This window comes from Pseudophryne corroboree, chromosome 4 (genome assembly GCF_028390025.1).
Source record: "Pseudophryne corroboree isolate aPseCor3 chromosome 4, aPseCor3.hap2, whole genome shotgun sequence".
NCBI lineage: Eukaryota > Metazoa > Chordata > Amphibia > Anura > Myobatrachidae > Pseudophryne > Pseudophryne corroboree.
In genome coordinates, this window is record NC_086447.1 from 91,766,597 (window position 1) to 91,791,410 (window position 24,814).

General features: G+C 31.9%; 24 non-coding genes across 24 annotated transcripts; all 24 read left to right on the plus strand.

Moving 5' to 3' along the window:
* The first annotated feature begins 425 nt into the window (after positions 1-425).
* Positions 426-511, plus strand: TRNAR-UCU (transfer RNA arginine (anticodon UCU)). Its single transcript is given in 2 exon segments — positions 426-462; positions 476-511. It is a non-coding gene; the product is annotated as a tRNA-Arg (tRNA).
* Positions 512-1,311: 800 nt separating this feature from the next.
* On the plus strand, positions 1,312-1,397 carry TRNAR-UCU (transfer RNA arginine (anticodon UCU)). Its single transcript is given in 2 exon segments — positions 1,312-1,348; positions 1,362-1,397. It is a non-coding gene; the product is annotated as a tRNA-Arg (tRNA).
* An 807-nt stretch (positions 1,398-2,204) lies between these two features.
* TRNAR-UCU (transfer RNA arginine (anticodon UCU)) lies at positions 2,205-2,290 on the plus strand. The gene is given in 2 exon segments: positions 2,205-2,241; positions 2,255-2,290. It is a non-coding gene; the product is annotated as a tRNA-Arg (tRNA).
* Positions 2,291-3,946: 1,656 nt separating this feature from the next.
* On the plus strand, positions 3,947-4,032 carry TRNAR-UCU (transfer RNA arginine (anticodon UCU)). Its single transcript is given in 2 exon segments — positions 3,947-3,983; positions 3,997-4,032. It is a non-coding gene; the product is annotated as a tRNA-Arg (tRNA).
* A 772-nt stretch (positions 4,033-4,804) lies between these two features.
* TRNAR-UCU (transfer RNA arginine (anticodon UCU)) lies at positions 4,805-4,890 on the plus strand. Its single transcript is given in 2 exon segments — positions 4,805-4,841; positions 4,855-4,890. It is a non-coding gene; the product is annotated as a tRNA-Arg (tRNA).
* Positions 4,891-5,693: 803 nt separating this feature from the next.
* Positions 5,694-5,779, plus strand: TRNAR-UCU (transfer RNA arginine (anticodon UCU)). Its single transcript is given in 2 exon segments — positions 5,694-5,730; positions 5,744-5,779. It is a non-coding gene; the product is annotated as a tRNA-Arg (tRNA).
* A 779-nt stretch (positions 5,780-6,558) lies between these two features.
* On the plus strand, positions 6,559-6,644 carry TRNAR-UCU (transfer RNA arginine (anticodon UCU)). Its single transcript is given in 2 exon segments — positions 6,559-6,595; positions 6,609-6,644. It is a non-coding gene; the product is annotated as a tRNA-Arg (tRNA).
* Positions 6,645-7,444: 800 nt separating this feature from the next.
* TRNAR-UCU (transfer RNA arginine (anticodon UCU)) lies at positions 7,445-7,530 on the plus strand. The gene is given in 2 exon segments: positions 7,445-7,481; positions 7,495-7,530. It is a non-coding gene; the product is annotated as a tRNA-Arg (tRNA).
* Positions 7,531-8,337: 807 nt separating this feature from the next.
* On the plus strand, positions 8,338-8,423 carry TRNAR-UCU (transfer RNA arginine (anticodon UCU)). Its single transcript is given in 2 exon segments — positions 8,338-8,374; positions 8,388-8,423. It is a non-coding gene; the product is annotated as a tRNA-Arg (tRNA).
* A 1,656-nt stretch (positions 8,424-10,079) lies between these two features.
* TRNAR-UCU (transfer RNA arginine (anticodon UCU)) lies at positions 10,080-10,165 on the plus strand. The gene is given in 2 exon segments: positions 10,080-10,116; positions 10,130-10,165. It is a non-coding gene; the product is annotated as a tRNA-Arg (tRNA).
* Positions 10,166-10,937: 772 nt separating this feature from the next.
* On the plus strand, positions 10,938-11,023 carry TRNAR-UCU (transfer RNA arginine (anticodon UCU)). The gene is given in 2 exon segments: positions 10,938-10,974; positions 10,988-11,023. It is a non-coding gene; the product is annotated as a tRNA-Arg (tRNA).
* An 803-nt stretch (positions 11,024-11,826) lies between these two features.
* On the plus strand, positions 11,827-11,912 carry TRNAR-UCU (transfer RNA arginine (anticodon UCU)). Its single transcript is given in 2 exon segments — positions 11,827-11,863; positions 11,877-11,912. It is a non-coding gene; the product is annotated as a tRNA-Arg (tRNA).
* Positions 11,913-12,691: 779 nt separating this feature from the next.
* On the plus strand, positions 12,692-12,777 carry TRNAR-UCU (transfer RNA arginine (anticodon UCU)). Its single transcript is given in 2 exon segments — positions 12,692-12,728; positions 12,742-12,777. It is a non-coding gene; the product is annotated as a tRNA-Arg (tRNA).
* Positions 12,778-13,575: 798 nt separating this feature from the next.
* On the plus strand, positions 13,576-13,661 carry TRNAR-UCU (transfer RNA arginine (anticodon UCU)). Its single transcript is given in 2 exon segments — positions 13,576-13,612; positions 13,626-13,661. It is a non-coding gene; the product is annotated as a tRNA-Arg (tRNA).
* An 809-nt stretch (positions 13,662-14,470) lies between these two features.
* On the plus strand, positions 14,471-14,556 carry TRNAR-UCU (transfer RNA arginine (anticodon UCU)). The gene is given in 2 exon segments: positions 14,471-14,507; positions 14,521-14,556. It is a non-coding gene; the product is annotated as a tRNA-Arg (tRNA).
* A 1,655-nt stretch (positions 14,557-16,211) lies between these two features.
* Positions 16,212-16,297, plus strand: TRNAR-UCU (transfer RNA arginine (anticodon UCU)). Its single transcript is given in 2 exon segments — positions 16,212-16,248; positions 16,262-16,297. It is a non-coding gene; the product is annotated as a tRNA-Arg (tRNA).
* A 772-nt stretch (positions 16,298-17,069) lies between these two features.
* TRNAR-UCU (transfer RNA arginine (anticodon UCU)) lies at positions 17,070-17,155 on the plus strand. Its single transcript is given in 2 exon segments — positions 17,070-17,106; positions 17,120-17,155. It is a non-coding gene; the product is annotated as a tRNA-Arg (tRNA).
* Positions 17,156-17,958: 803 nt separating this feature from the next.
* On the plus strand, positions 17,959-18,044 carry TRNAR-UCU (transfer RNA arginine (anticodon UCU)). Its single transcript is given in 2 exon segments — positions 17,959-17,995; positions 18,009-18,044. It is a non-coding gene; the product is annotated as a tRNA-Arg (tRNA).
* A 779-nt stretch (positions 18,045-18,823) lies between these two features.
* TRNAR-UCU (transfer RNA arginine (anticodon UCU)) lies at positions 18,824-18,909 on the plus strand. Its single transcript is given in 2 exon segments — positions 18,824-18,860; positions 18,874-18,909. It is a non-coding gene; the product is annotated as a tRNA-Arg (tRNA).
* Positions 18,910-19,717: 808 nt separating this feature from the next.
* On the plus strand, positions 19,718-19,803 carry TRNAR-UCU (transfer RNA arginine (anticodon UCU)). Its single transcript is given in 2 exon segments — positions 19,718-19,754; positions 19,768-19,803. It is a non-coding gene; the product is annotated as a tRNA-Arg (tRNA).
* Positions 19,804-20,608: 805 nt separating this feature from the next.
* On the plus strand, positions 20,609-20,694 carry TRNAR-UCU (transfer RNA arginine (anticodon UCU)). Its single transcript is given in 2 exon segments — positions 20,609-20,645; positions 20,659-20,694. It is a non-coding gene; the product is annotated as a tRNA-Arg (tRNA).
* A 1,654-nt stretch (positions 20,695-22,348) lies between these two features.
* Positions 22,349-22,434, plus strand: TRNAR-UCU (transfer RNA arginine (anticodon UCU)). The gene is given in 2 exon segments: positions 22,349-22,385; positions 22,399-22,434. It is a non-coding gene; the product is annotated as a tRNA-Arg (tRNA).
* A 772-nt stretch (positions 22,435-23,206) lies between these two features.
* Positions 23,207-23,292, plus strand: TRNAR-UCU (transfer RNA arginine (anticodon UCU)). Its single transcript is given in 2 exon segments — positions 23,207-23,243; positions 23,257-23,292. It is a non-coding gene; the product is annotated as a tRNA-Arg (tRNA).
* A 799-nt stretch (positions 23,293-24,091) lies between these two features.
* TRNAR-UCU (transfer RNA arginine (anticodon UCU)) lies at positions 24,092-24,177 on the plus strand. Its single transcript is given in 2 exon segments — positions 24,092-24,128; positions 24,142-24,177. It is a non-coding gene; the product is annotated as a tRNA-Arg (tRNA).
* The last annotated feature ends 637 nt before the right edge of the window (positions 24,178-24,814 follow it).

Below are 24,814 nucleotides of genomic sequence, written 5' to 3' on the forward strand. Positions count from 1 at the left end.
ACTTGCACTTGAAAACAGCAAGAGGAAGACTCAGACATAGCTGTTGCATTTGGGAGAAATGTTATAAATATCTGACACTCGATAGCCATGTAATTATTATAATATAAATTAATATAAATATCTATACTGGTAAAAATACAAAACCTATATAAATGTTACCAAAATGTTTCTATCTTCAGTTTCTTTGCAACAAACACTCAATCAGACATGGTGCAATTGTCCCCATATTGATTTGCACCTCACACAAAGTGGGAGCTATTTCTGAAATCATTACAAAAATTGTACTCTCACTCTACGATACTCTCTTTACAGCATACTTAAAAAATAGAAAAATAAAAAGATTAGTTTCATCACAGATTGTGTCATTTAAAACATAAGAGTATTCAACACATTGTACTGTTGATACAAAAAAATGATATATCAGTGGCTCTGTGGCGCAATGGATAGCGCATTGGACTTCTAGTAGGTTGTAGTTATTCAAAGGTTGTGGGTTCGAGTCCCACCAGAGTCGTTCTTTAGTTTCAAATGCAAAGATTTAAAGTTTACTTACAATAATACATAACGTAGACATTGTATACAGGAGACTTATTTACTATATATATATATATATACAAAGTAATGATAGGCTGGTGACATAAAAATCTTTTCAATGTAAGATCACCAATTACAAATCAATTTTCGATACTTTAAATCAATAACTGCTGATCAAAAATGCTTATTGTTATATTTAACCAGCAACCAAATTCAATGTTGAGTCTGCTCAGCTAGCTATGCAGACCTTGAAGGGTATCTACACTCAAAAAACATTAAATCCTTTTTACCTGTAATCCTTACATGGTTATCACATATTAGCTAAATAATTGCTTAAACCTGATATAGGACTTGCACTCGAAATCAGCAGCCGGAAAACTCAGACAGGGATGTTGCATTCAAGAGGAATGTTGGAAATATCTGACACAGGTTAGCAACATTATCATTATAGTATGAAATAAGATGAATATCTACACTGTTAAGCACTCTAAACATTAAATACATTTTAGAAAATATTTTGGTCTTTAGTTTGTATTGCAATAAACAGTTACTATTTCACACAGGGTGCAATTGTCCCCACATTTTTTTGCACCTCACACAATGAGGATGCTATTTCTGAAATCAGTATAAAATTTTGGCTCTTACTCTACAATACTCTGTATATACATCCTACTGAAAAAAGAAAGACATAATAGATTTGTTTCATCACAGATTGTAGCTTTTAAAACATGAAAGTATTCTACAAGTTGTACTGTCGATACAAACACTTGCTGCTTCAGTGGCTCTGTGGCGCAATGGATAGCGCATTGGACTTCTAGTAGGTGGTAGTTATTCAAAGGTTGTGGGTTCGAGTCCCACCAGAGTCGTTCTTTAGTTTCAAATGTAAAGATTTAAAGTTTACTTACAATAATACATAACGTAGACATTGTATACAGGAGACTTATTTACTATATATATATATATATATATATACAAAGTAATGATAGGCTGGTGACATAAAAATCTTTTCAATGTAAGATCACCAATTACAAATCAATTTTCCATACTTTAAATCAATAACTGCTGATCAAAAATGCTTATTGTTATATTTAACCAGCAACCAAATTCAATGTTGAGTCTGCTCAGCTAGCTATGCAGACCTTGAAGGGTATCTACACTCAAAAAACATTAAATCCTTTTTACCTGTAATCCTTACATGGTTATCACATATTAGCTAAATAATTGCTTAAACCTGATATAGGACTTGCACTCGAAATCAGCAGCCGGAAAACTCAGACAGGGATGTTGCATTCAAGAGGAATGTTGGAAATATCTGACACAGGTTAGCAACATTATCATTATAGTATGAAATAAGATGAATATCTACACTGTTAAGCACTCTAAACATTAAATACATTTTAGAAAATATTTTGGTCTTTAGTTTGTATTGCAATAAACAGTTACTATTTCACACAGGGTGCAATAGTCCCCACATTTTTTTGCACCTCACACAATGAGGATGCTATTTCTGAAATCAGTATAAAATTTTGGCTCTTACTCTACAATACTCTGTATATACATCCTACTAAAAAAAAGAAAGACATAATAGATTTGTTTCATCACAGATTGTAGCTTTTAAAACATGAAAGTATTCTACAAGTTGTACTGTCGATACAAACGCTTGCTACTTCAGTGGCTCTGTAGCGCAATGGATAGCGCATTGGACTTCTAGTAGGTTGTAGTTATTCAAAGGTTGTGGGTTCGAGTCCCACCAGAGTCATTCTTTAGCTTCAAATGCAAACATTTAAAATTTACTTAAAATGATACATAACATAGACATTGTATATGGGAGACCTATATACTATATATACAAAGTAATTATAGGCTGTTGACATAAAAATCATTTAAATGTAAGACCAGTTACAAATCAATTTTAGATACTTTAAATCAATAACTGGTAATAAAAATGTGGATGGCTATTTTTAACCAGCAATGAAAATATTATGTTGAGTCTGCTCACGTAGGAATACAAAGCTTAAAGTGTATCTACAGTACACTCAAAAATCTTAAAAAAATCCTTAGATGTGTATTACAAATAACCTACACAATTGCTAAAACCTGATATAGGACTTGCACTTGAAAACAGCAAGAGGAAGACTCAGACATAGCTGTTGCATTTGGGAGAAATGTTATAAATATCTGACACTCGATAGCCATGTAATTATTATAATATAAATTAATATAAATATCTATACTGGTAAAAATACAAAACCTATATAAATGTTACCAAAATGTTTCTATCTTCAGTTTCTTTGCAACAAACACTCAATCAGACATGGTGCAATTGTCCCCATATTGATTTGCACCTCACACAAAGTGGGAGCTATTTCTGAAATCATTACAAAAATTTTACTCTCACTCTACGATACTCTCTTTACAGCATACTTAAAAAATAGAAAAATAAAAAGATTAGTTTCATCACAGATTGTGTCATTTAAAACATAAGAGTATTCAACACATTGTACTGTTGATACAAAAATATGATACATCAGTGGCTCTGTGGCGCAATGGATAGCGCATTGGACTTCTAGTAGGTTGTAGTTATTCAAAGGTTGAGGTTCGAGTCCCACCAGAGTCGTTCTTTAGTTTCAAATGCAAAGATTTAAAGTTTACTTACAATAATACATAACGTAGACATTGTATACAGGAGACTTATTTACTATATATATATATATACAAAGTAATGATAGGCTGGTGACATAAAAATCTTTTCAATGTAAGATCACCAATTACAAATCAATTTTCGATACTTTAAATCAATAACTGCTGATCAAAAATGCTTATTGTTATATTTAACCAGCAACCAAATTCAATGTTGAGTCTGCTCAGCTAGCTATGCAGACCTTGAAGGGTATCTACACTCAAAAAACATTAAATCCTTTTTACCGGTAATCCTTACATGGTTATCACATATTAGCTAAATAATTGCTTAAACCTGATATAGGACTTGCACTCGAAATCAGCAGCCAGAAAACTCAGACAGGGATGTTGCATTCAAGAGGAATGTTGGAAATATCTGACACAGGTTAGCAACATTATCATTATAGTATGAAATAAGATGAATATCTACACTGTTAAGCACTCTAAACATTAAATACATTTTAGAAAATATTTTGGTCTTTAGTTTGTATTGCAATAAACAGTTACTATTTCACACAGGGTGCAATTGTCCCCACATTTTTTTGCACCTCACACAATGAGGATGCTATTTCTGAAATCAGTATAAAATTTTGGCTCTTACTCTACAATACTCTGTATATACATCCTACTGAAAAAAGAAAGACATAATAGATTTGTTTCATCACAGATTGTAGCTTTTAAAACATGAAAGTATTCTACAAGTTGTACTGTCGATACAAACACTTGCTGCTTCAGTGGCTCTGTGGCGCAATGGATAGCGCATTGGACTTCTAGTAGGTTGTAGTTATTCAAAGGTTGTGGGTTCGAGTCCCACCAGAGTCATTCTTTAGCTTCAAATGTAAACATTTAAAATGTACTTAAAATGATACATAACATAGACATTGTATATGGGAGACCTATACACTATATATACAAAGTAATTATAGGCTGTTGACATAAAAATCATTTAAATGTAAGACCAGTTACAAATCAATTTTAGATACTTTAAATCAATAACTGGTAATAAAAATGTGGATGGTTATTTTTAACCAGCAATGAAAATATTATGTTGAGTCTGCTCACGTAGGAATACAAAGCTTAAAGTGTATCTACAGTACACTCAAAAATCATAAAAAATCCTTAGATGTGTATTACAAATAACCTACACAATTGCTAAAACCTGATATAGGACTTGCACTTGAATACAGCAAGAGGAAGACTCAGACATAGCTGTTGCATTTGGGAGAAATGTTATAAATATCTGACACTCGATAGCCATGTAATTATTATAATATAAATTAATATAAATATCTATACTGGTAAAAATACAAAACCTATATAAATGTTACCAAAATGTTTCTATCTTCAGTTTCTTTGCAACAAACACTCAATCAGACATGGTGCAATTGTCCCCATATTGATTTGCACCTCACACAAAGTGGGAGCTATTTCTGAAATCATTACAAAAATTGTACTCTCACTCTACGATACTCTCTTTACAGCATACTTAAAAAATAGAAAAATAAAAAGATTAGTTTCATCACAGATTGTGTCATTTAAAACATAAGAGTATTCAACACATTGTACTGTTGATACAAAAAAATGATATATCAGTGGCTCTGTGGCGCAATGGATAGCGCATTGGACTTCTAGTAGGTTGTAGTTATTCAAAGGTTGTGGGTTTGAGTCCCACCAGAGTCGTTCTTTAGTTTCAAATGCAAAGATTTAAAGTTTACTTACAATAATACATAACGTAGACATTGTATACGGGAGACTTATTTACTATATATATATATATATATACAAAGCAATGATAGGCTGGTGACATAAAAATCTTTTCAATGTAAGATCACCAATTACAAATCAATTTTCGATACTTTAAATCAATAACTGCTGATCAAAAATGCTTATTGTTATATTTAACCAGCAACCAAATTCAATGTTGAGTCTGCTCAGCTAGCTATGCAGACCTTGAAGGGTATCTACACTCAAAAAACATTAAATCCTTTTTACCTGTAATCCTTACATGGTTATCACATATTAGCTAAATAATTGCTTAAACCTGATATAGGACTTGCACTCGAAATCAGCAGCCGGAAAACTCAGACAGGGATGTTGCATTCAAGAGGAATGTTGGAAATATCTGACACAGGTTAGCAACATTATCATTATAGTATGAAATAAGATGAATATCTACACTGTTAAGCACTCTAAACATTAAATACATTTTAGAAAATATTTTGGTCTTTAGTTTGTATTGCAATAAACAGTTACTATTTCACACAGGGTGCAATAGTCCCCACAATTTTTTGCACCTCACACAATGAGGATGCTATTTCTGAAATCAGTATAAAATTTTGGCTCTTACTCTACAATACTCTGTATATACATCCTACTAAAAAAAAGAAAGACATAATAGATTTGTTTCATCACAGATTGTAGCTTTTAAAACATGAAAGTATTCTACAAGTTGTACTGTCGATACAAACGCTTGCTACTTCAGTGGCTCTGTAGCGCAATGGATAGCGCATTGGACTTCTAGTAGGTTGTAGTTATTCAAAGGTTGTGGGTTCGAGTCCCACCAGAGTCCTTCTTTAGCTTCAAATGCAAACATTTAAAATTTACTTAAAATGATACATAACATAGACATTGTATATGGGAGACCTATATACTATATATACAAAGTAATTATAGGCTGTTGACATAAAAATCATTTAAATGTAAGACCAGTTACAAATCAATTTTAGATACTTTATATCAATAACTGGTAATAAAAATGTGGATGGCTATTTTTAACCAGCAATAAAAATATTATGTTGAGTCTGCTCACGTAGGAATACAAAGCTTAAAGTGTATCTACAGTACACTCAAAAATCTTTAAAAAATCCTTAGATGTGTATTACAAATAACCTACACAATTGCTAAAACCTGATATAGGACTTGCACTTGAAAACAGCAAGAGGAAGACTCAGACATAGCTGTTGCATTTGGGAGAAATGTTATAAATATCTGACACTCGATAGCCATGTAATTATTATAATATAAATTAATATACCGGTAAATATCTATACTGGTAAAAATACAAAACCTATATAAATGTTACCAAAATGTTTCTATCTTCAGTTTCTTTGCAACAAACACTCAATCAGACATGGTGCAATTGTCCCCATATTGATTTGCACCTCACACAAAGTGGGAGCTATTTCTGAAATCATTACAAAAATTGTACTCTCACTCTACGATACTCTCTTTACAGCATACTTAAAAAATAGAAAAATAAAAAGATTAGTTTCATCACAGATTGTGTCATTTAAAACATAAGAGTATTCAACACATTGTACTGTTGATACAAAAAAATGATATATCAGTGGCTCTGTGGCGCAATGGAGAGCGCATTGGACTTCTAGTAGGTTGTAGTTATTCAAAGGTTGTGGGTTCGAGTCCCACCAGAGTCGTTCTTTAGTTTCAAATGCAAAGATTTAAAGTTTACTTACAATAATACATAACGTAGACATTGTATACAGGAGACTTATTTACTATATATATATATATATACAAAGTAATGATAGGCTGGTGACATAAAAATCTTTTCAATGTAAGATCACCAATTACAAATCAATTTTCGATACTTTAAATCAATAACTGCTGATCAAAAATGCTTATTGTTATATTTAACCAGCAACCAAATTCAATGTTGAGTCTGCTCAGCTAGCTATGCAGACCTTGAAGGGTATCTACACTCAAAAAACATTAAATCCTTTTTACCTGTAATCCTTACATGGTTATCACATATTAGCTAAATAATTGCTTAAACCTGATATAGGACTTGCACTCGAAATCAGCAGCCGGAAAACTCAGACAGGGATGTTGCATTCAAGAGGAATGTTGGAAATATCTGACACAGGTTAGCAACATTATCATTATAGTATGAAATAAGATGAATATCTACACTGTTAAGCACTCTAAACATTAAATACATTTTAGAAAATATTTTGGTCTTTAGTTTGTATTGCAATAAACAGTTACTATTTCACACAGGGTGCAATTGTCCCCACATTTTTTTGCACCTCACACAATGAGGATGCTATTTCTGAAATCAGTATAAAATTTTGGCTCTTACTCTACAATACTCTGTATATACATCCTACTGAAAAAAGAAAGACATAATAGATTTGTTTCATCACAGATTGTAGCTTTTAAAACATGAAAGTATTCTACAAGTTGTACTGTCGATACAAACACTTGCTGCTTCAGTGGCTCTGTGGCGCAATGGATAGCGCATTGGACTTCTAGTAGGTGGTAGTTATTCAAAGGTTGTGGGTTCGAGTCCCACCAGAGTCGTTCTTTAGTTTCAAATGTAAAGATTTAAAGTTTACTTACAATAATACATAACGTAGACATTGTATACAGGAGACTTATTTACTATATATATATATATATATATATACAAAGTAATGATAGGCTGGTGACATAAAAATCTTTTCAATGTAAGATCACCAATTACAAATCAATTTTCCATACTTTAAATCAATAACTGCTGATCAAAAATGCTTATTGTTATATTTAACCAGCAACCAAATTCAATGTTGAGTCTGCTCAGCTAGCTATGCAGACCTTGAAGGGTATCTACACTCAAAAAACATTAAATCCTTTTTACCTGTAATCCTTACATGGTTATCACATATTAGCTAAATAATTGCTTAAACCTGATATAGGACTTGCACTCGAAATCAGCAGCCGGAAAACTCAGACAGGGATGTTGCATTCAAGAGGAATGTTGGAAATATCTGACACAGGTTAGCAACATTATCATTATAGTATGAAATAAGATGAATATCTACACTGTTAAGCACTCTAAACATTAAATACATTTTAGAAAATATTTTGGTCTTTAGTTTGTATTGCAATAAACAGTTACTATTTCACACAGGGTGCAATAGTCCCCACATTTTTTTGCACCTCACACAATGAGGATGCTATTTCTGAAATCAGTATAAAATTTTGGCTCTTACTCTACAATACTCTGTATATACATCCTACTAAAAAAAAGAAAGACATAATAGATTTGTTTCATCACAGATTGTAGCTTTTAAAACATGAAAGTATTCTACAAGTTGTACTGTCGATACAAACGCTTGCTACTTCAGTGGCTCTGTAGCGCAATGGATAGCGCATTGGACTTCTAGTAGGTTGTAGTTATTCAAAGGTTGTGGGTTCGAGTCCCACCAGAGTCATTCTTTAGCTTCAAATGCAAACATTTAAAATTTACTTAAAATGATACATAACATAGACATTGTATATGGGAGACCTATATACTATATATACAAAGTAATTATAGGCTGTTGACATAAAAATCATTTAAATGTAAGACCAGTTACAAATCAATTTTAGATACTTTAAATCAATAACTGGTAATAAAAATGTGGATGGCTATTTTTAACCAGCAATGAAAATATTATGTTGAGTCTGCTCACGTAGGAATACAAAGCTTAAAGTGTATCTACAGTACACTCAAAAATCTTAAAAAAATCCTTAGATGTGTATTACAAATAACCTACACAATTGCTAAAACCTGATATAGGACTTGCACTTGAAAACAGCAAGAGGAAGACTCAGACATAGCTGTTGCATTTGGGAGAAATGTTATAAATATCTGACACTCGATAGCCATGTAATTATTATAATATAAATTAATATAAATATCTATACTGGTAAAAATACAAAACCTATATAAATGTTACCAAAATGTTTCTATCTTCAGTTTCTTTGCAACAAACACTCAATCAGACATGGTGCAATTGTCCCCATATTGATTTGCACCTCACACAAAGTGGGAGCTATTTCTGAAATCATTACAAAAATTTTACTCTCACTCTACGATACTCTCTTTACAGCATACTTAAAAAATAGAAAAATAAAAAGATTAGTTTCATCACAGATTGTGTCATTTAAAACATAAGAGTATTCAACACATTGTACTGTTGATACAAAAATATGATACATCAGTGGCTCTGTGGCGCAATGGATAGCGCATTGGACTTCTAGTAGGTTGTAGTTATTCAAAGGTTGAGGTTCGAGTCCCACCAGAGTCGTTCTTTAGTTTCAAATGCAAAGATTTAAAGTTTACTTACAATAATACATAACGTAGACATTGTATACAGGAGACTTATTTACTATATATATATATATACAAAGTAATGATAGGCTGGTGACATAAAAATCTTTTCAATGTAAGATCACCAATTACAAATCAATTTTCGATACTTTAAATCAATAACTGCTGATCAAAAATGCTTATTGTTATATTTAACCAGCAACCAAATTCAATGTTGAGTCTGCTCAGCTAGCTATGCAGACCTTGAAGGGTATCTACACTCAAAAAACATTAAATCCTTTTTACCGGTAATCCTTACATGGTTATCACATATTAGCTAAATAATTGCTTAAACCTGATATAGGACTTGCACTCGAAATCAGCAGCCAGAAAACTCAGACAGGGATGTTGCATTCAAGAGGAATGTTGGAAATATCTGACACAGGTTAGCAACATTATCATTATAGTATGAAATAAGATGAATATCTACACTGTTAAGCACTCTAAACATTAAATACATTTTAGAAAATATTTTGGTCTTTAGTTTGTATTGCAATAAACAGTTACTATTTCACACAGGGTGCAATTGTCCCCACATTTTTTTGCACCTCACACAATGAGGATGCTATTTCTGAAATCAGTATAAAATTTTGGCTCTTACTCTACAATACTCTGTATATACATCCTACTGAAAAAAGAAAGACATAATAGATTTGTTTCATCACAGATTGTAGCTTTTAAAACATGAAAGTATTCTACAAGTTGTACTGTCGATACAAACACTTGCTGCTTCAGTGGCTCTGTGGCGCAATGGATAGCGCATTGGACTTCTAGTAGGTTGTAGTTATTCAAAGGTTGTGGGTTCGAGTCCCACCAGAGTCATTCTTTAGCTTCAAATGTAAACATTTAAAATGTACTTAAAATGATACATAACATAGACATTGTATATGGGAGACCTATACACTATATATACAAAGTAATTATAGGCTGTTGACATAAAAATCATTTAAATGTAAGACCAGTTACAAATCAATTTTAGATACTTTAAATCAATAACTGGTAATAAAAATGTGGATGGTTATTTTTAACCAGCAATGAAAATATTATGTTGAGTCTGCTCACGTAGGAATACAAAGCTTAAAGTGTATCTACAGTACACTCAAAAATCATAAAAAATCCTTAGATGTGTATTACAAATAACCTACACAATTGCTAAAACCTGATATAGGACTTGCACTTGAATACAGCAAGAGGAAGACTCAGACATAGCTGTTGCATTTGGGAGAAATGTTATAAATATCTGACACTCGATAGCCATGTAATTATTATAATATAAATTAATATAAATATCTATACTGGTAAAAATACAAAACCTATATAAATGTTACCAAAATGTTTCTATCTTCAGTTTCTTTGCAACAAACACTCAATCAGACATGGTGCAATTGTCCCCATATTGATTTGCACCTCACACAAAGTGGGAGCTATTTCTGAAATCATTACAAAAATTGTACTCTCACTCTACGATACTCTCTTTACAGCATACTTAAAAAATAGAAAAATAAAAAGATTAGTTTCATCACAGATTGTGTCATTTAAAACATAAGAGTATTCAACACATTGTACTGTTGATACAAAAAAATGATATATCAGTGGCTCTGTGGCGCAATGGATAGCGCATTGGACTTCTAGTAGGTTGTAGTTATTCAAAGGTTGTGGGTTTGAGTCCCACCAGAGTCGTTCTTTAGTTTCAAATGCAAAGATTTAAAGTTTACTTACAATAATACATAACGTAGACATTGTATACGGGAGACTTATTTACTATATATATATATATATATACAAAGCAATGATAGGCTGGTGACATAAAAATCTTTTCAATGTAAGATCACCAATTACAAATCAATTTTCGATACTTTAAATCAATAACTGCTGATCAAAAATGCTTATTGTTATATTTAACCAGCAACCAAATTCAATGTTGAGTCTGCTCAGCTAGCTATGCAGACCTTGAAGGGTATCTACACTCAAAAAACATTAAATCCTTTTTACCTGTAATCCTTACATGGTTATCACATATTAGCTAAATAATTGCTTAAACCTGATATAGGACTTGCACTCGAAATCAGCAGCCGGAAAACTCAGACAGGGATGTTGCATTCAAGAGGAATGTTGGAAATATCTGACACAGGTTAGCAACATTATCATTATAGTATGAAATAAGATGAATATCTACACTGTTAAGCACTCTAAACATTAAATACATTTTAGAAAATATTTTGGTCTTTAGTTTGTATTGCAATAAACAGTTACTATTTCACACAGGGTGCAATAGTCCCCACAATTTTTTGCACCTCACACAATGAGGATGCTATTTCTGAAATCAGTATAAAATTTTGGCTCTTACTCTACAATACTCTGTATATACATCCTACTAAAAAAAAGAAAGACATAATAGATTTGTTTCATCACAGATTGTAGCTTTTAAAACATGAAAGTATTCTACAAGTTGTACTGTCGATACAAACGCTTGCTACTTCAGTGGCTCTGTAGCGCAATGGATAGCGCATTGGACTTCTAGTAGGTTGTAGTTATTCAAAGGTTGTGGGTTCGAGTCCCACCAGAGTCATTCTTTAGCTTCAAATGCAAACATTTAAAATTTACTTAAAATGATACATAACATAGACATTGTATATGGGAGACCTATATACTATATATACAAAGTAATTATAGGCTGTTGACATAAAAATCATTTAAATGTAAGACCAGTTACAAATCAATTTTAGATACTTTATATCAATAACTGGTAATAAAAATGTGGATGGCTATTTTTAACCAGCAATGAAAATATTATGTTGAGTCTGCTCACGTAGGAATACAAAGCTTAAAGTGTATCTACAGTACACTCAAAAATCTTTAAAAAATCCTTAGATGTGTATTACAAATAACCTACACAATTGCTAAAACCTGATATAGGACTTGCACTTGAAAACAGCAAGAGGAAGACTCAGACATAGCTGTTGCATTTGGGAGAAATGTTATAAATATCTGACACTCGATAGCCATGTAATTATTATAATATAAATTAATATACCGGTAAATATCTATACTGGTAAAAATACAAAACCTATATAAATGTTACCAAAATGTTTCTATCTTCAGTTTCTTTGCAACAAACACTCAATCAGACATGGTGCAATTGTCCCCATATTGATTTGCACCTCACACAAAGTGGGAGCTATTTCTGAAATCATTACAAAAATTGTACTCTCACTCTACGATACTCTCTTTACAGCATACTTAAAAAATAGAAAAATAAAAAGATTAGTTTCATCACAGATTGTGTCATTTAAAACATAAGAGTATTCAACACATTGTACTGTTGATACAAAAAAATGATATATCAGTGGCTCTGTGGCGCAATGGATAGCGCATTGGACTTCTAGTAGGTTGTAGTTATTCAAAGGTTGTGGGTTCGAGTCCCACCAGAGTCGTTCTTTAGTTTCAAATGCAAAGATTTAAAGTTTACTTACAATAATACATAAGGTAGACATTGTATACAGGAGACTTATTTACTATATATATATATATACAAAGTAATGATAGGCTGGTGACATAAAAATCTTTTCAATGTAAGATCACCAATTACAAATCAATTTTCGATACTTTAAATCAATAACTGCTGATCAAAAATGCTTATTGTTATATTTAACCAGCAACCAAATTCAATGTTGAGTCTGCTCAGCTAGCTATGCAGACCTTGAAGGGTATCTACACTCAAAAAACATTAAATCCTTTTTACCTGTAGTCCTTACATGGTTATCACATATTAGCTAAATAATTGCTTAAACCTGATATAGGACTTGCACTCGAAATCAGCAGCCGGAAAACTCAGACAGGGATGTTGCATTCAAGAGGAATGTTGGAAATATCTGACACAGGTTAGCAACATTATCATTATAGTATGAAATAAGATGAATATCTACACTGTTAAGCACTCTAAACATTAAATACATTTTAGAAAATATTTTGGTCTTTAGTTTGTATTGCAATAAACAGTTACTATTTCACACAGGGTGCAATTGTCCCCACATTTTTTTGCACCTCACACAATGAGGATGCTATTTCTGAAATCAGTATAAAATTTTGGCTCTTACTCTACAATACTCTGTATATACATCCTACTGAAAAAAGAAAGACATAATAGATTTGTTTCATCACAGATTGTAGCTTTTAAAACATGAAAGTATTCTACAAGTTGTACTGTCGATACAAACACTTGCTGCTTCAGTGGCTCTGTGGCGCAATGGATAGCGCATTGGATTTCTAGTAGGTGGTAGTTATTCAAAGGTTGTGGGTTCGAGTCCCACCAGAGTCGTTCTTTAGTTTCAAATGTAAAGATTTAAAGTTTACTTACAATAATACATAACGTAGACATTGTATACAGGAGACTTATTTACTATATATATATATATATATATATATACAAAGTAATGATAGGCTGGTGACATAAAAATCTTTTCAATGTAAGATCACCAATTACAAATCAATTTTCCATACTTTAAATCAATAACTGCTGATCAAAAATGCTTATTGTTATATTTAACCAGCAACCAAATTCAATGTTGAGTCTGCTCAGCTAGCTATGCAGACCTTGAAGGGTATCTACACTCAAAAAACATTAAATCCTTTTTACCTGTAATCCTTACATGGTTATCACATATTAGCTAAATAATTGCTTAAACCTGATATAGGACTTGCACTCGAAATCAGCAGCCGGAAAACTCAGACAGGGATGTTGCATTCAAGAGGAATGTTGGAAATATCTGACACAGGTTAGCAACATTATCATTATAGTATGAAATAAGATGAATATCTACACTGTTAAGCACTCTAAACATTAAATACATTTTAGAAAATATTTTGGTCTTTAGTTTGTATTGCAATAAACAGTTACTATTTCACACAGGGTGCAATAGTCCCCACATTTTTTTGCACCTCACACAATGAGGATGCTATTTCTGAAATCAGTATAAAATTTTGGCTCTTACTCTACAATACTCTGTATATACATCCTACTAAAAAAAAGAAAGACATAATAGATTTGTTTCATCACAGATTGTAGCTTTTAAAACATGAAAGTATTCTACAAGTTGTACTGTCGATACAAACGCTTGCTACTTCAGTGGCTCTGTAGCGCAATGGATAGCGCATTGGACTTCTAGTAGGTTGTAGTTATTCAAAGGTTGTGGGTTCGAGTCCCACCAGAGTCATTCTTTAGCTTCAAATGCAAACATTTAAAATTTACTTAAAATGATACATAACATAGACATTGTATATGGGAGACCTATATACTATATATACAAAGTAATTATAGGCTGTTGACATAAAAATCATTTAAATGTAAGACCAGTTACAAATCAATTTTAGATACTTTAAATCAATAACTGGTAATAAAAATGTGGATGGCTATTTTTAACCAGCAATGAAAATATTATGTTGAGTCTGCTCACGTAGGAATACAAAGCTTAAAGTGTATCTACAGTACACTCAAAAATCTTAAAAAAATCCTTAGATGTGTATTACAAATAACCTACACAATTGCTAAAACCTGATATAGGACTTGCACTTGAAAACAGCAAGAGGAAGACTCAGACATAGCTGTTGCATTTGGGAGAAATGTTATAAATATCTGACACTCGATAGCCATGTAATTATTATAATATAAATTAATATAAATATCTATACTGGTAAAAATACAAAACCTATATAAATGTTACCAAAATGTTTCTATCTTCAGTTTCTTTGCAACAAACACTCAATCAGACATGGTGCAATTGTCCCCATATTGATTTGCACCTCACACAAAGTGGGAGCTATTTCTGAAATCATTACAAAAATTTTACTCTCACTCTACGATACTCTCTTTACAGCATACTTGAAAAATAGAAAAATAAAAAGATTAGTTTCATCACAGATTGTGTCATTTAAAACATAAGAGTATTCAACACATTGTACTGTTGATACAAAAATATGATACATCAGTGGCTCTGTGGCGCAATGGATAGCGCATTGGACTTCTAGTAGGTTGTAGTTATTCAAAGGTTGAGGTTTGAGTCCCACCAGAGTCGTTCTTTAGTTTCAAATGCAAAGATTTAAAGTTTACTTACAATAATACATAACGTAGACATTGTATACAGGAGACTTATTTACTATATATATATATACAAAGTAATGATAGGCTGGTGACATAAAAATCTTTTCAATGTAAGATCACCAATTACAAATCAATTTTCGATACTTTAAATCAATAACTGCTGATCAAAAATGCTTATTGTTATATTTAACCAGCAACCAAATTCAATGTTGAGTCTGCTCAGCTAGCTATGCAGACCTTGAAGGGTATCTACACTCAAAAAACATTAAATCCTTTTTACCGGTAATCCTTACATGGTTATCACATATTAGCTAAATAATTGCTTAAACCTGATATAGGACTTGCACTCGAAATCAGCAGCCAGAAAACTCAGACAGGGATGTTGCATTCAAGAGGAATGTTGGAAATATCTGACACAGGTTAGCAACATTATCATTATAGTATGAAATAAGATGAATATCTACACTGTTAAGCACTCTAAACATTAAATACATTTTAGAAAATATTTTGGTCTTTAGTTTGTATTGCAATAAACAGTAACTATTTCACACAGGGTGCAATTGTCCCCACATTTTTTTGCACCTCACACAATGAGGATGCTATTTCTGAAATCAGTATAAAATTTTGGCTCTTACTCTACAATACTCTGTATATACATCCTACTGAAAAAAGAAAGACATAATAGATTTTTTTTCATCACAGATTGTAGCTTTTAAAACATGAAAGTATTCTACAAGTTGTACTGTCGATACAAACGCTTGCTGCTTCAGTGGCTCTGTGGCGCAATGGATAGCGCATTGGACTTCTAGTAGGTTGTAGTTATTCAAAGGTTGTGGGTTCGAGTCCCACCAGAGTCATTCTTTAGCTTCAAATGTAAACATTTAAAATGTACTTAAAATGATACATAACATAGACATTGTATATGGGAGACCTATACACTATATATACAAAGTAATTATAGGCTGTTGACATAAAAATCATTTAAATGTAAGACCAGTTACAAATCAATTTTAGATACTTTAAATCAATAACTGGTAATAAAAATGTGGATGGTTATTTTTAACCAGCAATGAAAATATTATGTTGAGTCTGCTCACGTAGGAATACAAAGCTTAAAGTGTATCTACAGTACACTCAAAAATCATAAAAAATCCTTAGATGTGTATTACAAATAACCTACACAATTGCTAAAACCTGATATAGGACTTGCACTTGAATACAGCAAGAGGAAGACTCAGACATAGCTGTTGCATTTGGGAGAAATGTTATAAATATCTGACACTCGATAGCCATGTAATTATTATAATATAAATTAATATAAATATCTATACTGGTAAAAATACAAAACCTATATAAATGTTACCAAAATGTTTCTATCTTCAGTTTCTTTGCAACAAACACTCAATCAGACATGGTGCAATTGTCCCCATATTGATTTGCACCTCACACAAAGTGGGAGCTATTTCTGAAATCATTACAAAAATTGTACTCTCACTCTACGATACTCTCTTTACAGCATACTTAAAAAATAGAAAAATAAAAAGATTAGTTTCATCACAGATTGTGTCATTTAAAACATAAGAGTATTCAACACATTGTACTGTTGATACAAAAAAATGATATATCAGTGGCTCTGTGGCGCAATGGATAGCGCATTGGACTTCTAGTAGGTTGTAGTTATTCAAAGGTTGTGGGTTCGAGTCCCACCAGAGTCGTTCTTTAGTTTCAAATGCAAAGATTTAAAGTTTACTTACAATAATACATAACGTAGACATTGTATACAGGAGACTTATTTACTATATATATATATATATATACAAAGTAATGATAGGCTGGTGACATAAAAATCTTTTCAATGTAAGATCACCAATTACAAATCAATTTTCGATACTTTAAATCAATAACTGCTGATCAAAAATGCTTATTGTTATATTTAACCAGCAACCAAATTCAATGTTGAGTCTGCTCAGCTAGCTATGCAGACCTTGAAGGGTATCTACACTCAAAAAACATTAAATCCTTTTTACCTGTAATCCTTACATGGTTATCACATATTAGCTAAATAATTGCTTAAACCTGATATAGGACTTGCACTCGAAATCAGCAGCCGGAAAACTCAGACAGGGATGTTGCATTCAAGAGGAATGTTGGAAATATCTGACACAGGTTAGCAACATTATCATTATAGTATGAAATAAGATGAATATCTACACTGTTAAGCACTCTAAACATTAAATACATTTTAGAAAATATTTTGGTCTTTAGTTTGTATTGCAATAAACAGTTACTATTTCACACAGGGTGCAATAGTCCCCACAATTTTTTGCACCTCACACAATGAGGATGCTATTTCTGAAATCAGTATAAAATTTTGGCTCTTACTCTACAATACTCTGTATATACATCCTACTAAAAAAAAGAAAGACATAATAGATTTGTTTCATCACAGATTGTAGCTTTTAAAACATGAAAGTATTCTACAAGTTGTACTGTCGATACAAACGCTTGCTACTTCAGTGGCTCTGTAGCGCAATGGATAGCGCATTGGACTTCTAGTAGGTTGTAGTTATTTAAAGGTTGTGGGTTCGAGTCCCACCAGAGTCATTCTTTAGCTTCAAATGCAAACATTTAAAATTTACTTAAAATTATACATAACATAGACATTGTATATGGGAGACCTATATACTATATATACAAAGTAATTATAGGCTGTTGACATAAAAATCATTTAAATGTAAGACCAGTTACAAATCAATTTTAGATACTTTATATCAATAACTGGTAATAAAAATGTGGATGGCTATTTTTAACCAGCAATGAAAATATTATGTTGAGTCTGCTCACGTAGGAATACAAAGCTTAAAGTGTATCTACAGTACACTCAAAAATCTTTAAAAAATCCTTAGATGTGTATTACAAATAACCTACACAATTGCTAAAACCTGATATAGGACTTGCACTTGAAAACAGCAAGAGGAAGACTCAGACATAGCTGTTGCATTTGGGAGAAATGTTATAAATATCTGACACTCGATAGCCATGTAATTATTATAATATAAATTAATATACCGGTAAATATCTATACTGGTAAAAATACAAAACCTATATAAATGTTACCAAAATGTTTCTATCTTCAGTTTCTTTGCAACAAACACTCAATCAGACATGGTGCAATTGTCCCCATATTGATTTGCACCTCACACAAAGTGGGAGCTATTTCTGAAATCATTACAAAAATTGTACTCTCACTCTACGATACTCTCTTTACAGCATACTTAAAAAATAGAAAAATAAAAAGATTAGTTTCATCACAGATTGTGTCATTTAAAACATAAGAGTATTCAACACATTGTACTGTTGATACAAAAAAATGATATATCAGTGGCTCTGTGGCGCAATGGATAGCGCATTGGACTTCTAGTAGGTTGTAGTTATTCAAAGGTTGTGGGTTCGAGTCCCACCAGAGTCATTCTTTAGTTTCAAATGTAAAGATTTAAAGTTTACTTACAATAATACATAACGTAGACATTGTATACAGGAGACTTATTTACTATATATATATATATATATATATATACAAAGTAATGATAGGCTGGTGACATAAAAATCTTTTCAATGTAAGATCACCAATTACAAATCAATTTTCGATACTTTAAATCAATAACTGCTGATCAAAAATGCTTATTGTTATATTTAACCAGCAACCAAATTCAATGTTGAGTCTGCTCAGCTAGCTATGCAGACCTTGAAGGGTATCTACACTCAAAAAACATTAAATCCTTTTTACCTGTAGTCCTTACATGGTTATCACATATTAGCTAAATAATTGCTTAAACCTGATATAGGACTTGCACTCGAAATCAGCAGCCGGAAAACTCAGACAGGGATGTTGCATTCAAGAGGAATGTTGGAAATATCTGACACAGGTTAGCAACATTATCATTATAGTATGAAATAAGATGAATATCTACACTGTTAAGCACTCTAAACATTAAATACATTTTAGAAAATATTTTGGTCTTTAGTTTGTATTGCAATAAACAGTTACTATTTCACACAGGGTGCAATTGTCCCCACATTTTTTTGCACCTCACACAATGAGGATGCTATTTCTGAAATCAGTATAAAATTTTGGCTCTTACTCTACAATACTCTGTATATACATCCTACTGAAAAAAGAAAGACATAATAGATTTGTTTCATCACAGATTGTAGCTTTTAAAACATGAAAGTATTCTACAAGTTGTACTGTCGATACAAACACTTGCTGCTTCAGTGGCTCTGTGGCGCAATGGATAGCGCATTGGATTTCTAGTAGGTGGTAGTTATTCAAAGGTTGTGGGTTCGAGTCCCACCAGAGTCGTTCTTTAGTTTCAAATGTAAAGATTTAAAGTTTACTTACAATAATACATAACGTAGACATTGTATACAGGAGACTTATTTACTATATATATATATATATATATACAAAGTAATGATAGGCTGGTGACATAAAAATCTTTTCAATGTAAGATCACCAATTACAAATCAATTTTCCATACTTTAAATCAATAACTGCTGATCAAAAATGCTTATTGTTATATTTAACCAGCAACCAAATTCAATGTTGAGTCTGCTCAGCTAGCTATGCAGACCTTGAAGGGTATCTACACTCAAAAAACATTAAATCCTTTTTACCTGTAATCCTTACATGGTTATCACATATTAGCTAAATAATTGCTTAAACCTGATATAGGACTTGCACTCGAAATCAGCAGCCGGAAAACTCAGACAGGGATGTTGCATTCAAGAGGAATGTTGGAAATATCTGACACAGGTTAGCAACATTATCATTATAGTATGAAATAAGATGAATATCTACACTGTTAAGCACTCTAAACATTAAATACATTTTAGAAAATATTTTGGTCTTTAGTTTGTATTGCAATAAACAGTTACTATTTCACACAGGGTGCAATAGTCCCCACATTTTTTTGCACCTCACACAATGAGGATGCTATTTCTGAAATCAGTATAAAATTTTGGCTCTTACTCTACAATACTCTGTATATACATCCTACTAAAAAAAAGAAAGACATAATAGATTTGTTTCATCACAGATTGTAGCTTTTAAAACATGAAAGTATTCTACAAGTTGTACTGTCGATACAAACGCTTGCTACTTCAGTGGCTCTGTAGCGCAATGGATAGCGCATTGGACTTCTAGTAGGTTGTAGTTATTCAAAGGTTGTGGGTTCGAGTCCCACCAGAGTCATTCTTTAGCTTCAAATGCAAACATTTAAAATTTACTTAAAATGATACATAACATAGACATTGTATATGGGAGACCTATATACTATATATACAAAGTAATTATAGGCTGTTGACATAAAAATCATTTAAATGTAAGACCAGTTACAAATCAATTTTAGATACTTTAAATCAATAACTGGTAATAAAAATGTGGATGGCTATTTTTAACCAGCAATGAAAATATTATGTTGAGTCTGCTCACGTAGGAATACAAAGCTTAAAGTGTATCTACAGTACACTCAAAAATCTTAAAAAAATCCTTAGATGTGTATTACAAATAACCTACACAATTGCTAAAACCTGATATAGGACTTGCACTTGAAAACAGCAAGAGGAAGACTCAGACATAGCTGTTGCATTTGGGAGAAATGTTATAAATATCTGACACTCGATAGCCATGTAATTATTATAATATAAATTAATATAAATATCTATACTGGTAAAAATACAAAACCTATATAAATGTTACCAAAATGTTTCTATCTTCAGTTTCTTTGCAACAAACACTCAATCAGACATGGTGCAATTGTCCCCATATTGATTTGCACCTCACACAAAGTGGGAGCTATTTCTGAAATCATTACAAAAATTTTACTCTCACTCTACGATACTCTCTTTACAGCATACTTGAAAAATAGAAAAATAAAAAGATTAGTTTCATCACAGATTGTGTCATTTAAAACATAAGAGTATTCAACACATTGTACTGTTGATACAAAAATATGATACATCAGTGGCTCTGTGGCGCAATGGATAGCGCATTGGACTTCTAGTAGGTTGTAGTTATTCAAAGGTTGAGGTTTGAGTCCCACCAGAGTCGTTCTTTAGTTTCAAATGCAAAGATTTAAAGTTTACTTACAATAATACATAACGTAGACATTGTATACAGGAGACTTATTTACTATATATATATATACAAAGTAATGATAGGCTGGTGACATAAAAATCTTTTCAATGTAAGATCACCAATTACAAATCAATTTTCGATACTTTAAATCAATAACTGCTGATCAAAAATGCTTATTGTTATATTTAACCAGCAACCAAATTCAATGTTGAGTCTGCTCAGCTAGCTATGCAGACCTTGAAGGGTATCTACACTCAAAAAACATTAAATCCTTTTTACCGGTAATCCTTACATGGTTATCACATATTAGCTAAATAATTGCTTAAACCTGATATAGGACTTGCACTCGAAATCAGCAGCCAGAAAACTCAGACAGGGATGTTGCATTCAAGAGGAATGTTGGAAATATCTGACACAGGTTAGCAACATTATCATTATAGTATGAAATAAGATGAATATCTACACTGTTAAGCACTCTAAACATTAAATACATTTTAGAAAATATTTTGGTCTTTAGTTTGTATTGCAATAAACAGTAACTATTTCACACAGGGTGCAATTGTCCCCACATTTTTTTGCACCTCACACAATGAGGATGCTATTTCTGAAATCAGTATAAAATTTTGGCTCTTACTCTACAATACTCTGTATATACATCCTACTGAAAAAAGAAAGACATAATAGATTTTTTTCATCACAGATTGTAGCTTTTAAAACATGAAAGTATTCTACAAGTTGTACTGTCGATACAAACGCTTGCTGCTTCAGTGGCTCTGTGGCGCAATGGATAGCGCATTGGACTTCTAGTAGGTTGTAGTTATTCAAAGGTTGTGGGTTCGAGTCCCACCAGAGTCATTCTTTAGCTTCAAATGTAAACATTTAAAATGTACTTAAAATGATACATAACATAGACATTGTATATGGGAGACCTATACACTATATATACAAAGTAATTATAGGCTGTTGACATAAAAATCATTTAAATGTAAGACCAGTTACAAATCAATTTTAGATACTTTAAATCAATAACTGGTAATAAAAATGTGGATGGTTATTTTTAACCAGCAATGAAAATATTATGTTGAGTCTGCTCACGTAGGAATACAAAGCTTAAAGTGTATCTACAGTACACTCAAAAATCATAAAAAATCCTTAGATATGTATTACAAATAACCTACACAATTGCTAAAACCTGATATAGGACTTGCACTTGAATACAGCAAGAGGAAGACTCAGACATAGCTGTTGCATTTGGGAGAAATGTTATAAATATCTGACACTCGATAGCCATGTAATTATTATAATATAAATTAATATAAATATCTATACTGGTAAAAATACAAAACCTATATAAATGTTACCAAAATGTTTCTATCTTCAGTTTCTTTGCAACAAACACTCAATCAGACATGGTGCAATTGTCCCCATATTGATTTGCACCTCACACAAAGTGGGAGCTATTTCTGAAATCATTACAAAAATTGTACTCTCACTCTACGATACTCTCTTTACAGCATACTTAAAAAATAGAAAAATAAAAAGATTAGTTTCATCACAGATTGTGTCATTTAAAACATAAGAGTATTCAACACATTGTACTGTTGATACAAAATAATGATATATCAGTGGCTCTGTGGCGCAATGGATAGCGCATTGGACTTCTAGTAGGTTGTAGTTATTCAAAGGTTGTGGGTTCGAGTCCCACCAGAGTCGTTCTTTAGTTTCAAATGCAAAGATTTAAAGTTTACTTACAATAATACATAACGTAGACATTGTATACAGGAGACTTATTTACTATATATATATATATACAAAGTAATGATAGGCTGGTGACATAAAAATCTTTTCAATGTAAGATCACCAATTACAAATCAATTTTCGATACTTTAAATCAATAACTGCTGATCAAAAATGCTTATTGTTATATTTAACCAGCAACCAAATTCAATGTTGAGTCTGCTCAGCTAGCTATGCAGACCTTGAAGGGTATCTACACTCAAAAAACATTAAATCCTTTTTACCTGTAATCCTTACATGGTTATCACATATTAGCTAAATAATTGCTTAAACCTGATATAGGACTTGCACTCGAAATCAGCAGCCGGAAAACTCAGACAGGGATGTTGCATTCAAGAGGAATGTTGGAAATATCTGACACAGGTTAGCAACATTATCATTATAGTATGAAATAAGATGAATATCTACACTGTTAAGCACTCTAAACATTAAATACATTTTAGAAAATATTTTGGTCTTTAGTTTGTATTGCAATAAACAGTTACTATTTCACACAGGGTGCAATAGTCCCCACAATTTTTTGCACCTCACACAATGAGGATGCTATTTCTGAAATCAGTATAAAATTTTGGCTCTTACTCTACAATACTCTGTATATACATCCTACTAAAAAAAAGAAAGACATAATAGATTTGTTTCATCACAGATTGTAGCTTTTAAAACATGAAAGTATTCTACAAGTTGTACTGTCGATACAAACGCTTGCTATTTCAGTGGCTCTGTAGCGCAATGGATAGCGCATTGGACTTCTAGTAGGTTGTAGTTATTCAAAGGTTGTGGGTTCGAGTCCCACCAGAGTCATTCTTTAGCTTCAAATGCAAACATTTAAAATTTACTTAAAATGATACATAACATAGACATTGTATATGGGAGACCTATATACTATATATACAAAGTTATTATAGGCTGTTGACATAAAAATCATTTAAATGTAAGACCAGTTACAAATCAATTTTAGATACTTTATATCAATAACTGGTAATAAAAATGTGGATGGCTATTTTTAACCAGCAATGAAAATATTATGTTGAGTCTGCTCACGTAGGAATACAAAGCTTAAAGTGTATCTACAGTACACTCAAAAATCTTTAAAAAATCCTTAGATGTGTATTACAAATAACCTACACAATTGCTAAAACCTGATATAGGACTTGCACTTGAAAACAGCAAGAGGAAGACTCAGACATAGCTGTTGCATTTGGGAGAAATGTTATAAATATCTGACACTCGATAGCCATGTAATTATTATAATATAAATTAATATACCGGTAAATATCTATACTGGTAAAAATACAAAACCTATATAAATGTTACCAAAATGTTTCTATCTTCAGTTTCTTTGCAACAAACACTCAATCAGACATGGTGCAATTGTCCCCATATTGATTTGCACCTCACACAAAGTGGGAGCTATTTCTGAAATCATTACAAAAATTGT